At 34.8% G+C, this 17,104-nt stretch overlaps 1 pseudogene; it reads right to left on the reverse strand.

Moving 5' to 3' along the window:
- Window positions 1-3,114: 3,114 nt before the first annotated feature.
- Window positions 3,115-4,039, reverse strand: LOC127122472 (receptor-like protein kinase HERK 1; annotated as a pseudogene).
- Window positions 4,040-17,104: the final 13,065 nt, after the last annotated feature.

Genomic DNA, 17,104 nt, shown 5'->3' on the forward strand with positions numbered 1-17,104 from the left:
AGAGTGGAAGGAAAGCCACGTGTTCTTCGGTGGTCACAGGGCCTGAAGAGGTGGCATGGTGATCAATAAAATTGTTGTAGGTCGGCTTGCGAGAGTCACCAACGTCAAACCGCAGAGAGATTAGTGCTACGGCTTCACAGTCGAAGACTTCGTCAGTCGGTTTTAAGCCGGTGATGGCAGCAATATCCAAGAGTGTCGGCGTAATCATGCAACACTTGGTATGGAAAGAATTGGTCAAACTATCCCAAAATTGGAGGGCAGCCAGTAACATGCCACAAGATTGAGGAGGACCATAACGGGCAATCTGTAGAAGGGTATAGATACCTGTCCTTTTCCAATGGTCGATTTTCTCTGTTTCTAATCGATCCATCCAGGCGCAAAACTTAGGACAGTTCTTGGGAGGAGCAGTCCTAAAATTCCTGTCGACATAACAAAGGGAAAAAGGTTTTTAGGAAGAAACAAGAGGTTCAGAGAGATGACTGGTGGGGAAAAAGGAATCTGTTTTGGTTATCTCAGGATGACGATTTTTTGGAAGAGGACCTAAAAATGCTAAAGGTTCGTTAGCCAAGGAGAAAGGAATCAATACCTGGGAACGCCAGATTTTTGCTTTCTCTTCTGCAAATGGAGGTTCAGGAACGTACTCCTTGCCATCAATGGTGAGTGGCTGTGCGATCTTCGCAGCGGAGGGAAATGTTTTGCTTTTACTTGAGCTAGCCATGGAAGAAGTTGAAGGTTTGGAGAAGAAGGGTTGTTCTTTTCACTAAAACAGAGTGCAGGTGATTATCGTTTACTAAAGCAAAGGGCGAAAAAAGGAAAGAAGAAGAAGAAATAAGGGTTTTATAAGGGTTAAACCCTGAGAAAAGGAAGAGTGAACGTCTGACCCTCTGTTTCGACACGTATACCCATGCTCCTACGTCTGCAGACACATGGAAGCGAGAAGGAAGTTATAGCGGTAAGCACATTTTCAGTCATAAGCACGCCTTTGACTGGTCCAGAACAGTTACCTCCAAGGCTTTACCGAGCACTGAAGAAGATGAGGGAAGTCTTAAGTACCTGTGACCGTCCTCCATGACGTGATTCGATATGGAATGAAACTGAAACACTTGCGATCATTTTTGAAAACTTAACAAGGAACATTCGATTTTAATGTGGTTCCATTATTGAAATGCTTCGCCGCCCATTCCTGACACGTGTAGTGGCGTGATGTTACCACAAGAAATCTATAAGGCATGTTGAAGGCGTAATAAATGAAAGTGCCTTATGAATTTAAGGTTTATACCCCATCAAGGGGTGGAGATGTACCTAAGATAAGCAAGAGTTGAGAAAAACATAAGTCACCAGGAGATGAAACCGACAGAAGAATCACGTTCGGTCGAAAACCCATTCTGTCGACTGAAATGAAGATTGGGACTTAAGGAATTTTGGGTTGTGTGTCAAACACATAGAAGACATGGTCGACCTAAATACCTGGCCGGGAGAAGTTTGAAATTGAAAATGACTAGCAGTTACAAGAAGAATAGGCTCTAGAATATGGATCAATTTGCAGAACGTGTATAGAGCAGTTGCAGATCGTGTGGCACGACGTCTGCTATTTTTTAGGAGTTTTTGGCCTGTAGGCAGTTTCTTTGGTTTAGTATAAATAGGATATCCCACGAGGGGCTCGAGGTGTTCACCTTGTACTAAAATCACTTGTAAAAAACTTCTCATTCCCAGCGCGAGGAAGCAAGAGTTTTTAAGAGTGCTATGTACGTGAATCACCACATTTATTTCAATGCAACTTCCTTACTTTTCAATTGTTCCCATTGAACATTTTATTTTAATTTCATTTACTTTTGAGTTATCACTTTACGTTGTCGTCTACGTCGTCGACACTGATTCTATTACGATAATAGAGTTCACCAAAAGCGTGTTCGTCGTGTACGTCTTTTGAATGTTGTAGTGTTGTCGGTCACGAGTCACCCATAGGCTATAACATCATTTAAACCTTTCGTGTGGAAAAAACATGCGCTTGTTCAATACTTTGTCAGGAACCGTTCCTCACAAAGTTGTTTTGTCGAATTGAATAAGCCACAATTGCACTAGCACATGTCTTAGGATCAACCGGTCGATCCTGCAAGTAACCCTTAGTTTTAAGGCCTAGGGAGGACCAGCGGTTATTTACCAATTTCCACAGTAAACAATGACCATCTAAGGTATGACACAATTTACAAATTATTTGAGTACACTCTAGTTTGCGTGTATCTATGAGTGGAAATCTAGTCGTTAATCTTGTGATTTCTTTCTATAGTTGGTATTTATCCTTCCGTTTTTGTTGCTTATAAATAGGGTGAGTCGGGTATTTGGAAGCTTTCACAACATTTAGCATTTAAAGTGACCGTTATTTTTCAAAAAGCATCTCCATTCCTTCTTCCTTGAGAGTATCACCGGAAGCGATTCAATGATTCACTTAAAGCTTTCTCATTCTTCCATTACTCTAGCTTCACTAATCTCCTAAAATTAGGTACCACTTTAACTCAAACTTTATCTTTAAGATTTCCTATTTTCTAGTCAGTATGAGCGATAAAACGACTGACCTGGAGAGTGGTTATGAAGTTGAAACTTCAATTGCTTCTACAATGAGAACTATAGTCTTATATTTGGTAATCCCTAGGCTAGGACGCTCTTGTCCAGCATATGGGCCGCCTAGATGGAATTTATGGGAATCACATGGGAGGGTCCATAGACGTGAGAGCCACGCAAGAGAAATTCCTCGCTGACACCAAAAAGATAGGAAATCAATAAACCTCCCTACAAGACTACTCTCTCTTTGATATTATCACAAAGTAAATGAGGACGAATAATATCAGAAAGAAAACATGTAATGTATCTTTAATATCAGAACAAAGTTGTGCTAACCTAAAGAGAAAACATGTATGTATATGTAATATCAGAACAAAGTTGTGCTAACCTAAAGAAAAAACATGTATGTATTTGTAATATCAAAACAAAGTTGTGCTAACCTAAAGAGAAAGATAATATTAGAACAAATCAAGAAGATAAAAAACATCACATACCCTCGTCCGATATTACTGACCCTGAGAATACTCTTGTCAAAGAAAAGTCAGTTGTTGTATACTATGTAGCAAGTTCCACTATACTTTCGGAATTATCTTCGGTAGTTGAACCATGAAGAGCAGCTTCTTGAAATTGAAGGCAACACTCCAAATTCCACAAAACATCCTTCATGGAGGGGCTGTCAGCACCGCAATCTGCAATGTATCTTTATGTTATTTCCATAAACCTCTTTAGGGAATCAAGATTAATATCCCTTATAATCAAATGTGTACGGTGATTTGCTCTGACAGCCCTTTTTGAATATAATTGATCGCCCAATCTTTCAAATTGAACGTATCACTAGGAAGTGATGGATCAATGACCGGCCTTGCACACAGTATTTCAATGAGGACTACTCCAAATGAATAAACATAATATTTTACTGTAAGTTTCTCTCGCATAAAATACTCGGGATCGAGGTATCCAAAAGTTCCCTTGACATCGGTGCTGACGTGCGTCTCATGGACTCTAGGACCCGTTCTTGATATGCCAAAGTATCCTACTTTGGCATTGAGATTTCCGTCGAATAAAATGTTCATTGATTTCACGTCCCAATGAATGACGGCGGTAGGATAAGCCCTGTGTAGATAATTGAGTCATTTTTCCGCTCCAATGCACACATTCAATCTTTCATTCCATGATAAACTTTGAAGACTAAAACCATACAAATGACTTCTCAAAGTTCCTTTTTCAAGGAACTCATAAACCAAGATTAACTCGTGTTTCTGGTCACGTAGTAACTGATCAATGACACTAATTTCCCATGGAGGAATTTAAATAGGGTTTCTACTTCATCCATAAACTCTTCTATGCCCTAATGAGAAGTTCTACTCCCTCTCTTTACAACCACCTTTCTTCCATCCCTCAATTCTCCCCTATACACTTTGACAAATCCTCCTACTCCAATAACGAGAGATTCATCTAAATAATTGGTGCTTTCTTCCATTTCAGAGAGAGTGAGAAGGTACTGGTACTCTCTTCTTGATATTATGTTTGATGTTGTTGCGACTTCGTTTGTAGTACTTGTCGTGTTTTCATTGAGCTCCTTTTGTTTAGTTATAAATCTTCTTCTCCGGTAAATTAGTATCCAAACAATTACCAAGATGATAAGAACGACTACACCAACAAAAATGACACATAAGATGAGTCAAATGTTAATGGCAAGAGGAGTGGAAGTCGTCGGAGGAGAAGGTGGAGAAATATGAGGGGAAGTTGGATGAGGTGGTGGTGGTGGTGGGTAATGGGTAATAACAAAGGGGTAAGATGGAGAGCGTGAGAGTTATTTCTTGGAATCCATGAGAGAAAACGTAGAGGAAATGTAGAGGAAATGAAGGGTTGCAAATAGAAGTGATAAAATGCGAAGAAAGGAAGAAGAAGAAGAAGAAGAAGAATATGATAATGAAGGGTTGCAAACAGAAGTGATAACATGCGAAGAATTGAAGAATAAGAAGAAGAATATGATAATGAAGGGATGTCATTGTTGATAGCAAAAAATGGCAAGAGCTGCAAAGCAGAATTTCCCAGTTAGAGTAATGTTCTGACTTGTGTTGATCTGCAAATCTCCTTGAAATGAAACAAGTTGGTACACTTCTTTTACTACTCACTTCAATTGCATAATAATTGTAACATATTTTTCTATTCTTTTTTTATTAATTTAATTATTCTTTTAATTATAAATTATCATCTCTTTTTTTAAAAATATATTATACTTAAATTTATTTATAATTTTACTCCTCAAGTTTTAATGTTTATCTCTTTACACTTAATTTTATTTAATTTTTCTCTTAATTTTAATGTTTTAGTTATATTGTATGTGTTGTAATTATTAAATATTTTAAATAGTTATAATATAACTTTTATAATTATAATTGTTAACAAATAATTCTTATGTTATGTTTTATTTTTCTAGAATTTTATTTTTAATTGAAAAACATTTTGATTTGTGCTCATTGAACATTTTAGTGTGATGATGATTTGATTGTGGTAATGGCAGTTTTGCAATTTGAATTTGAGTATTTAAAGTCTTTAGCATATTCACCTTTTTTTTAGCAGCAAAACAATGATATATATTAACTAGAATTATGCATTGACCACAATAACAAACTACTATAGCAGAAAAATAGACACCAGTACCATATCCACCCACCCACTTTACTTTAAACCAGACCCAAACTAAAATGTTGGCACATAAACCAACTAGCTGCTCCTTGAACCAACTTCCAAACAAGACTAAAATGTTGGCACTTCGCACTAAACACATAAGCCGAACAGGCTGCTGACTTAATACTTTGTTGATGGAATAATACTTTGTATTCATATATTGATTTGGACTAATAATTTGTTGATGTCTTCTTCAATTGAGTACCAAGAAAGAAGTTGTAGGGCGACAGCATGGATGAGTGTTAGGTACCAATTGGTACTACTTTTTATATCATTTTATTGGTCCCTTTTACCAAGTTTTGATGTAATTACACACTTTTTATTCTTATCAATTCGTATAAATGCAATTATGTTTAATTTATTTTGTTTTGAATAGTTATTTCACATTTTTGTTAGTTTTATAGAATTTTTGGATGAGAAAGCTTTGGATTGAAGCATCATAATATGGAAGATTTTGGATGAAGCTTGCAAAGCAAGGAAACTGAGGCAGCTTCAGTTCGCCCCGCGAACAAAGTTCGCCCCGCGAACTGAATGAGACAGCATCAGTTCGCCTCGCGAACAAAGTTCGCCTCACGAACAAAGTTCGCCCCGCGAACCCTGCGAATCCAGCAAACTGATTTTTGGGTCAAAAGTGTTGTTTTGAAGGCCAGCTGGTTTTGCCATTTTGGTGTCTGCCTTGGGATAGCTTTTCTGCTTTGGATGGAAATGATCAATTAAGGAAATGTCAACTCTTTTAGGAGAGAAAAACACATTATTCACATTGATTCATTAATCATTCACACATTGATATTGAGAGCTTTTTGTAAGGGAGAAAACAGAGTTTTCTCTTCTTTAACATTCTGCTTTGTAACAATGGTGATGAGGAGCTAAACTCCCTTTTGTCAAGATTGGAGGTAGTAGCTATTCTCATCTGTTTATGCATTCACTTTGATTTATATATATGATAAAGATTGTTGATGTATTGAATACTGTTTTTGCTCTAAGTTGAAAACCAGATTTGAGTAGTTGTCGAGAGAGATTACTTGAGTTTAGACATAAAACAGATTTTCAAGTAGTGAATAAGTTGTAGAGATAGATTTATTCATTACTCTTCTTTGGTATTAAACATTAAAGATTGCTATATTGATAGTTAGGTGGAGAGATCGTCTAAGGATCAATATAGTGATTATCACGATATCATTTAGACATAAATGACTTTGAGAGGATACTTGAACATCATCAATAATCTTGAAACTATTTATTTATCATAAGAAATCATAAACATTTGAAATAGTGAACTCCAATCTTGCCAAGCTTTTATATTTGACTAAAACCATTTTACAGTTTTTAGTAATCTTTACTCACAAGATATTTTTCCAAACAAAACAACCTTGTTACTTTCTAAACTTATAACATTTGGATTATAGAACGGCGGTAATATCAACCAATCTCTGTGGATACGATACAAAAATATTTGCCGAATATATACAGTTCAACAAATTGGCGCCGTTGCCGGGGATTGGTGTCGATATTACAAGCATTGCAATAATTCTTTGTTTTAAGTTGTGTTACAATTATTACTATCCCTCTTTTGTTTCACTTGGTTTGTTAGTTTTGTAGATTCTAGTGTATGCGAGGAAAAGTAACCGAGGAGCAACTTCAATTCGATCCTGAAATTGAAAGAACACTTCGGAAGCTCAATAGCAAAACTCGAAGAAGAAGGAAACTAGCCGAAGAGAGGAACCGGAGAGAAGAAGCATCTACTTTTGCACTTGTTCCAATCGAAGAAGTGGTTGTAGAGGCTTGTGACGGAAACATGGCGAATGACAATCGTATCGAAATGTCCGCTAATAGTCCAAGAAGAAATGCTCAATTTGCCCGTGGAGGAAGAAATACGGAGATGAAGACCGGAATCCTCCAACTTCTCTACGCAAATCCATTCACCGGAATGGATCATGAAGATCCGTACACCCATCTCATCAAATTTTATGAGATTGCGGGTTCTACGGGAATAGATGAAACGGGTGAAGAGGCACTATTCAAGAGGATGTTCCCACACTCCTTAGTGGGAAAGGCAAAAGAGTGGTACCTTGATCAAGCACCGAGAGTGATGACGGATTGGAATTTACTAGAGGAAAAGTTCCTAGAAAGATACTTCCCTCAATCCCGATTCATGGAAGCCAAGACGGCTATTGTGGTATTCACTCAAGGAGGCAACGAATCTTTAAATGAGGCTTGGGAAAGATTCAAGTCAATGCTGAGAAAATGTAAGGGTCATGGTTTTGATGAGCTCACTCAAATCCATATTTTTCTACATGGGCTCCAATCAACTCACAGAACACTTTTGGATGCTACCGCGGGTGGCTCTCTTATGTCAAAGAATGCGGAAGAAGCTAAAGTCATTATTGATCGGATGGCACTCAATGATCGCCAAAGTCAACATGACCGTAGCCCGTCACAACGTAAACCGGGAGTTCTTGAGTTAAATACCAATGACGCCATTCTTGCTCAAAACAAGCTACTCTCTCAACAAGTGGAGTTGCTTACTCAACAAATGGCCAAGCTTCCACAGCAAATGAAGGAAATTCAAGGATCTCAAGTTCGACATCAAGTAGCATGTTACGAATTATGTCAAGGAGATCACCCTACTGGTTTTTGTCCTCCACTGGAAGAAGTAAGCTATGTGAACAATCAAAATCAAGGCTATCAAAGGAACAATCAAGGTTATCAACCATCAAGGTTCAACAATCAAAATTTTCAGCAGCAAAGTCCTTACCAACATCCAAATTCTCAAGGACAGCAGTCGCAAGGAGGAAGTTCCAAGCTAGAGGATACTCTTCAAAAATTCATGCAAGCTTCCATGGCAAATCAGAAGAGTAACGAAGAAGCAATTAAAAATCTAGAAACTCAAGTAGGCCAACTTGCAAAGCAACTGTCGGAACAAAACGCAGGATCTTCTTTCTCCGCTAACACTCAACCCAATCCAAAGGAGCATTGTAAAGCAATTTTTACTAGAAGCGGTAGAGAGTTGACAAGTAAAAAAGGTGAGGAAATTACAGTTGAGAATGATATGGATGTTGTGCTGGAAAATGAGGATGTGGCTTGTGGGAAGGAGAAAGTGGCAGAAACTGCTCAGTTCGCGCCGCGACCTCCCTTCGCACCGCGAAAACAGCAGAATCAGCAATTGATGGAAGAACAGCAGTGTGAAGCGGAAATGAGGAAGGAAATTAAACCAAGAGAAAAGAAAACAAGAGACAAAGGAGTGAATGTCATTCCAGTTCAACATCTACCCTATCCGCACGCACCATCAAAGAAGGATAATGCTAGACATTATGCACGGTTCATGGACATCTTCAAGCAACTCCAAATCAACATTCCATTTGCTGATGCATTAGAACAAATGCCACGGTATGCTAAGTTCATGAAGGACATTCTTACAAAGAAGAGGAGACACGTGGAAGACGAAACCATCTTGCTTGATGCACGTTGTAGTGCCATAATTCAAAAGACCCTCCCAAGGAAGGAATCTGATTCGGGCCGAGTCGTCTTACCGGTAACCATTGGAAGCACATACATTGGTAATGGTTTGATTGACTTGGGGTCTAGCATCAATTTAATCCCCCTCTCCATTATTAAAAGATTGGGAAATGTTGAGATCAAATCGACAAGGATGACGTTACAACTGGCCGACAAGTCTACCACTTCACCATACGGAATTGCTAAAGACATGTTAGTGAAAGTGGACAAATTCTTGTTTCCGGTAGATTTCGTGATAGTAGAGATGGATGAGGATCATGATGTTCCTCTAATTCTTGGAAGACCATTCATGAAAACAGCCCGGATGATGATTGACGTAGATGATGGACTAATGAAGGTGAGAGTGCAAGACGAAGAGGTGATCTTTAATCTTTTTGAAGCTATGAAGCATCCAAATGACAAGCATGATTCTTTCTGAAATGATGAAATTGAAGAGAAATACCATGATGGAAAGGTCCGTCACAAGGAGTTTCATGTCGAACAAATGGTATTGCTTTTCAAATCAAGGTTGAAGTTATTCCCTGGTAAGTCGAAGTCAAAATGGTCAGGACCGTTCGTTGTCAAAGAGGTGCGCAATTATGGAGCCATTGTGATCGAGGATCCAAAGTCACAAGAGAGTTGGACTGTAAATGGTCAAAAACTCAAAGTTTACCATAGTGGCGACGTAGATCGTGATGTGGGTGTCGTGTCTCTATTTAAACCGGGCTAATCAGTGGACCGTCGAGCTCTAAACGACGTTAAACAAAGCGCTTGTTGGGAGGCAACCCAATGTTGTAAGTCTGCATTTTATTTTTTTTCTAATAAGTTGAGTTTCTGCTGTGTTAAATTTTGAAAAAATTGGGTTCTGTTTTTTACAGTTCGCCTCGCGAACACCGTTCGGCCCGCGAACTGAATTCACAGCTTCAGTTCGCGCCGCGAACAGTGAATGGCAGAACCAATTTTTTTGAAATTTCCTTCAGTTCACCCCGTGAACAAAGTTCGCCTCGCGAACTGAAAAAAAAAAAAAACTTTTGTTTTATGTCATTTTCGTTTCATTCCTATTTTCACGAACTTAGGAGATTCTTTCAACAACCTCGCTACTCCACGTCCAAACCTCCAAATTTCAAAACTTCCCCTCTCCATTCCCTTCCTAAGAGGATTTTGTTGATTATGCTAAGTGGCCTAAGGGCAGGCCAATTTTTTTTGGGGGGGTGCAGGAGGTGGTGTAACCCATGGCGATGAGTTGAAGGAAGATTGAGGAGTTTGTTGAACTTTAGAGTTTGTCTTGATAATTGCATGAATACTTTTTGAGATTTAAGTGTGCTACAATCAAATTGGTTACCAACATTTTTTGTTTTATTGTTCTTACTCTTAAGTCAAGCTTAAAGCTACTGAGAAATGATCGCAAAGAAAGAAGCATATGACACTTCGAGTGGTGATGATAAGAACTAGTGTCGGCATTTCAAGGTACACTTTATCGCTTTCTAGACTTAACATGAGTAGTTTGATGGTGTGTGCAAATTCCATTTCATAAATTGATTGAAGTATATGTCATTTTTGAATCAAAATAGGACTTAACCAATTGTGAGGAGGCTTTCCATTGTACACTAAAAAGCGGGAAACCGAGCATTATTTTAACTCATTCTTATCATGCTAAATCATGCATCAATCTATTTTGTGTGAAAATTTTGAAAATGATAGAGGCATTGTTTGTGAGAAAAACCACTTGACCAAAAAGTTTGAATCAACTAACCTTGTGAGGAATAATCCTTAGTTAAACCCCTTTGAGCTTATTTTAGGATTCATTTGATTGATCATTGTAAAATCAATTGAAAATTGTGGAATAAATGAATCCTAATTTCTTTTGTATCAGTTGAAACCTCAAACCGAGTTATTGCAAAATTTTGCCTTTTGCTTATGTCTAAGTAGGGAGCATTATTGAATAAATTTGGTTTTGGAATCTAAAGTTGGGGAGAGTAAAGTGAAAAGTTGATTAGAAACTTGGAAAAGTGAGTTTCTATGAAAGGGTAAAAATATGAAAAGAAACAAGAAAAAGAAATCACCCTTGAAACCATAGAGCAAAGGAAAAAAGAATAAAAAAAAAGCAAAGAAAATGCTCATGGTTGTGTGGATTTGAAAAGAAAAAGAAAAAGAAAAAGATAGGGATCAAAGAAAGGGAAATTGTGTAGAGTTAAATGTTTGAGAATGCTCCCTTAGGATAGGCAACTTTGTTGAATTCTCTTAATCATATCCTTTCTTGTAACCTAAGCCACATTACAACCTTGAAAGACCTCTTGATTCTCATTTTTCACATGATTTGGTACTTGTTGTGATAACCGCATGATTTGAGTTGTTGTTGATTTAATTGCTTGGATGAGTGAAAGTAACCCTTCATGTTATTCATCATTATTATGATGTGTGTGTAAGTTTGATTCAATTTTGACATATATGGCTTTGAATTCCTTGGAATGATTTTTGCACTTTACCATTTCCCTTATTCATGTTTTGTCTAGAATTGAGATAGGTGAATTGAGAAAATGCCAAACGCTTTTGAACCATTTGAATGTCCTTGGTAAATCCTTGATTCAATCTTTTGTGTCATTGCTTTGGTTGTAAGGGTGGAAACTTTTGTTTAGGGACAAACAAAATGCTAAGTTGGGGAGAGTTGTTAGGGACCAATTGGTACTACTTTTTATATCATTTTATTGGTCCCTTTTACCAAGTTTTGATGTAATTACACACTTTTTATTCTTATCAATTCGTATAAATGCAATTATGTTTAATTTATTTTGTTTTGAATAGTTATTTCACATTTTTGTTAGTTTTATAGAATTTTTGGATGAGAAAGCTTTGGATTGCAGCATCATAATATGGAAGATTTTGGATAAAGCTTGCAAAGCAAGGAAACTGAGGCAGCTTCAGTTCGCCTCGCGAACAAAGTTCGCCCCGAGAACTGAATGAGACAGCATCAGTTCGCCTCACGAACAAAGTTCGCCCCGCGAACCCTGCGAATCCAGCAAACTGATTTTTGGGTCAAAAGTGTTGTTTTGAAGGCCAGCTGGTTTTGCCATTTTGGTGTCTGCCTTGGGATAGCTTTTCTGCTTTGGATGGAAATGATCAATTAAGGAAATGTCAACTCTTTTAGGAGAGAAAAACACATTATTCACATTGATTCATTAATCATTCACACATTGATATTGAGAGCTTTTTGTAAGGGAGAAAACAGAGTTTTCTCTTCTTTAACATTCTGCTTTGTAACAATGGTGATGAGGAGCTAAACTCCCTTTTGTCAAGATTGGAGGTAGTAGCTATTCTCATCTGTTTATGTATTCACTTTGATTTATATATATGATAAAGATTGTTGATGTATTGAATACTGTTTTTGCTCTAAGTTGAAAACCAGATTTGAGTAGTTGTCGAGAGAGATTACTTGAGTTTAGACATAAAACAGATTTTCAAGTAGTGAATAAGTTGTAGAGATAGATTTATTCATTACTCTTCTTTGGTATTAAACATTAAAGATTGCTATATTGATAGTTAGGTGGAGAGATCGTCTAAGGATCAATATAGTGATTATCACGATATCATTTAGACATAAATGACTTTGAGAGGATACTTGAACATCATCAATAATCTTGAATCTATTTATTTATCATAAGGAATCATAAACATTTGAAATAGTGAACTCCAATCTTGCCAAGCTTTTATATTTGACTAAAACCATTTTACAGTTTTTAGTAATCTTTACTCAAAAGATATTTTTCCAAACAAAACAACCTTGTTACTTTCTAAACTTATAACATTTGGATTATAGAACGGCGGTAATATCAACCAATCTCTGTGGATACGATACAAAAATATTTGCCGAATATATACTGTTCAACAATGAGCTACGCGCTATATCGTCAAATGTGTTTCGCAGAATAGGGGATAATGACAAAGTGGTCCCATAAGGATACCTACTTATGGAATTTGTACTTTTTCTTTTTACTTTTATTTTCATTCTTTCAAGTTCAAGTACGTCTAGGGGATGCAAGACAATCAAAACCCCTAAAAGAAAATATAAAAAAATTTATATTATTATTATTATTATTATTATTATTATTATTATTATTATTATTATTATTATTTATCACCACTAATTTATATTTATATTTTCATCACACTTTTATTTTAAAATTTAAGCTATTCTAATTTCTTTTTTAAAAGACATTTCTACTCTAATTAAAATTTTCACATATTTTTTATTCTAAGTTTTTTTCTTTTTTCACCTTAATTGAGAACATGATCATTATTTTTCTAAAAGAGCAACATAAACTTTTTTTTCTCTTCTTCTTGTTATTATTTTCATTAAACATTTAAGGAGTGAATTTTTTTCACTTTTGTCTTGCTATCAATTAGTTTATATTTATTATTGCATTTATCCATGTTGGAAATTCACTAAATTCTCACAGTGGAATTTCACGAAGAATTTCGAATCAAATTTTGATAAACAAGAATCAATCTTTCTGATTGATTATTTTTCTTGTTCTTCACTCTTCACTTGAGTGAATCAATCAATCTTAATCGCAAGATTATTTTATTGCACAATGATTATTGAAGAAGAAAAGATGAATTGGGGAAGAAGGGGAAAGTAGGGCTTTGAAGAAAAGAGGAAGAAAAAGTATTTATGCAGAGAAACTTCTCTGCTTTTCACACTGAACTTTTATTCAACTACGCATCTGAATTCATTGTTTTGTGTTACAATCAATGATATGGGAACTCCCTATTTATAGGCTGAGATTGCTTTCACGCCAAGCAATCTCCAACTAACCTAACTAACTCAACTAAAATAACAAATAAAGCTAACTAACTCAGCTAAAATAACTAACTCTTTTGCAAATGTTAAATTAATTATGTGTTGATTGTTATGCCTTTAACAAAATAAAATTAAACGTTTTTTCAATAATAAAATTTATATAAAATGATTATAATTCTTTTTTAAAAAATTATATTAATTCAAAATATTCTTTGAGGCAAAGATACTGAGATAAACAATAATAAATCATATTAATTCAAAATTATAACTAACGAATTTGGAGGGGAAGGAGGATCCTTGTGAGCATTTGGAGGCGGAGGGAAAGGTGCACCCTTGTCTGCTCCAACTATTCTTCCCATCATTGGAAATGCAAGAACAAAACTAAAAGGGAGTGAAATAAGAAATGCATGGAAGAGAGATACATTTTGAAAAGCCATTAAGAGGTAAATATAAATGGAATGCAAAAATATATCTTTCTTCTACCACTTGTGTTGCTCTTCTTATAGTCCTGTGCAAGAAGCATATTAAAATATCAATAATACTACTATCAATAAATTGAAGTCTAACTTAGCATGTGCAACAAGCATATTAAAATAGCAACCTAGAAAGATAAAAAATTCCGACTACCAAAAGTACATAATTTTAAGTTTTAAGTTTGGAATTACAAAAAATATAAATCATAGTACTAGTTTTATATGAGTCATGGAGTTTTAATTTAATACCCCGGCATTAATGAAAATTATTAGTATATGTGTTAACAATTTTTTTCTCTTAATTATTCTTATTACTCTCTAAATGTGGCAAAAAAAAATGTATATGGAATTCCAAGTTTGAACTTGGTGTACGTCTCAAATTATAAATTACTTTTGTAAAAAAATTGTCCTAAATTGTATCAATTTACCATTTCAATACAACTTTGATATAATTGTGCGCATATATAATATATATATATATATATATATATATATATATATATATAATATATAATTATATATATATATATATATATAGATATATATATATATATATATATATATATATATATATATATATATATATATGATAACTAATAAAGTTCAATATTGTAAATCAAACATAATTATAAATACTTTTGTAAAAAAATTGTCCTAAATTGTATCACTTTACCATTTCAATACAACTTTAATATAATCGCTCACACAACACACACACACACACATATATATATATATATATAATAATATATATATATATCTATATATATATATATATATATATATATATATATATATATTATATATATATCTATATATATATATATATATATATATATATATATATATATTGACAACTAATAAAGTTCAATATTGTAAATCAAACATAATTTTTTCTCCTCATACAAAATTAATTAATTTCTTAATTTTTGTAAATGTCCAAAATATTTTATAATTTGAAACGGAAGAGGAGTAATTTTTTTTTCTTTTGCAAATGTTAAATTAATTATGTGTTGATTGTTATGCCTTTAACAAAATAAAATTAAACATTTTTTCAATAATAAAATTTATATAAAATAATTATAATTATTTTAAAAAAATTATATTAATTCAAAATATTCTTTGAGGCAAAGATACTGAGATAAACAATAATAAATCATCTAGAATTACCATCATCTAGTAGCATTAGGATAAAACCATTTAGAAAGTAAAATAATAAAATAAATCAAAGCATTATCAAGTGCTTGCAAGAGGATTCATGCTTAAAAATAGAAACCAACAAAATATAATTAGAGTTAAAAAAATATATTAACAATTAAAAAAATTACTTTTTGATTTTGAACTTAAGAGAATTTCTTTTTTGAAAATTAGATTGAAATAACTTTGCCAACATCAAAGGAGGATGATCTATTAGTAAGTAATAAGAGTCCAAAACATTGATGTTGAACTACCGCCCAAACAGGTTCTTAGGGCGCCCAAAGATGGTATAGGTTGCCTGAAATGCATGACAAATCATCTTACTGAGCTTGGGCTTACCCGCCTGAACCAAACTATGTTTCCCTCCTAATTCAACTGATGAGGCATGTTGTTGGGAGAGAATGCAGGTGTGATAAGGTCTACAAAGGGAGGCTGAATAGACTGTTCCCGTTAAAAAAATTAAGTTTTTATAAAGAGTTATTTTTACAAAACTAGAGTTAAAGCGTGGAAGGAAAAGAATATGAGCGGAAGCAAAACATGATAAATGGATTTGATATCATATGTTTCATGATTATCATAAAGACTATTGTTCAAACAAAATCATTAACTCAAGTACATTTGAAGTTGCTTTAACAAGCAATTTAAATCCAAAAACTTAAGTTCAATACAAACTCAATTCAAGAGATGAATATTTATCAAATTTAAATGCATCACAGACTTACTCTTATATGATAGAATACTATTAACAAGATCTTGTTCTATATGAAATTTTAATGATGAATTATACTTACATACATAATACATAATACAATAATAAAGGTGGAAATTGTAATAGACGACTTTGTTCTCCTTTTTGGTAGCACGAAGCGAATCTCCACGGTTAGCACTCCAACTGCGAAGTCCGTTTAAGATTCAAGTTGACTATAATAAAGGTGGAAATTGTAAATTTTCTCTTGCTCTTAGCATGTGACTTATAAGTATACTGGATTTGAGATAGATTGGGTCATGGTCATTTGGGCCTTTGGCCAGTCCAGAATAGTTGCCCCCAAGGCTTTACTGAGCACTGAAGAAGCTGAGGGAAGCCTTAAGTACCTTTGACCGTCCTCCATGACGTGATTCGATATGGAATGAAACTGAAACACTTGGGATCATTTTTGAAAAATTAACAAGGAACATTCTTATTTAATGTAGTTCCATCATTTAGATGCTTCACCGTCTTTTCCTAACACGTGCAGTGACGTGACCAACTAGGGTATGACACAATTTACAAATTACTTGAGTACACTCTATTTTGTGTGTATCTATGAGTGAAAATCTAGTCGTTAATCTTGTGATTTCTTTCTATAGTTGGTATTTATCCTTCAACTTTGTTACTTATAAATAGGGTGAGTCGGGTATTTGGAAGCTTCCATAACATTTAGCATTCAAACTAACAATTATTTTTCAAAAAACATCCTCATTCCTTCTTCCTTGAGAGTTTCATCGGAAGCGATTCAATGATTCGCTTAAAGGTTTCTCCTTCTTCCATTACTCTAGCTTCACTAATCTCCCAAAATTAGGTACCATTTTAACTCAAGCTTTATCTTTAACATTTGCTATTTTCTAGTCAGGATGAGCGATGAAACGACTGACCTGGAGAGTGGTTATGAAGCTGAAACTTCATTTGCTTCTACAATGAGAACTATGGTCTTATATTTGGTAAGCCCTAGGCTAGGACGCTCTTGCCCAGCAGATAGGCTGCCTAGATGGAATATATGGGAATCACACGGGAGGGTCCGTAGACGTGGGAGCCATGCAAGAGAATTTTTATGGTGGGGGGTGAATAGATTCCAAGTTAAAAACTTTAACAAAAATTTGTTTTAAATTTTTTTATGGCGAGCGGATGTGA

This window comes from Lathyrus oleraceus, chromosome 2 (assembly GCF_024323335.1).
Source record: "Lathyrus oleraceus cultivar Zhongwan6 chromosome 2, CAAS_Psat_ZW6_1.0, whole genome shotgun sequence".
Taxonomy (NCBI): Eukaryota; Viridiplantae; Streptophyta; class Magnoliopsida; order Fabales; family Fabaceae; genus Lathyrus; species Lathyrus oleraceus.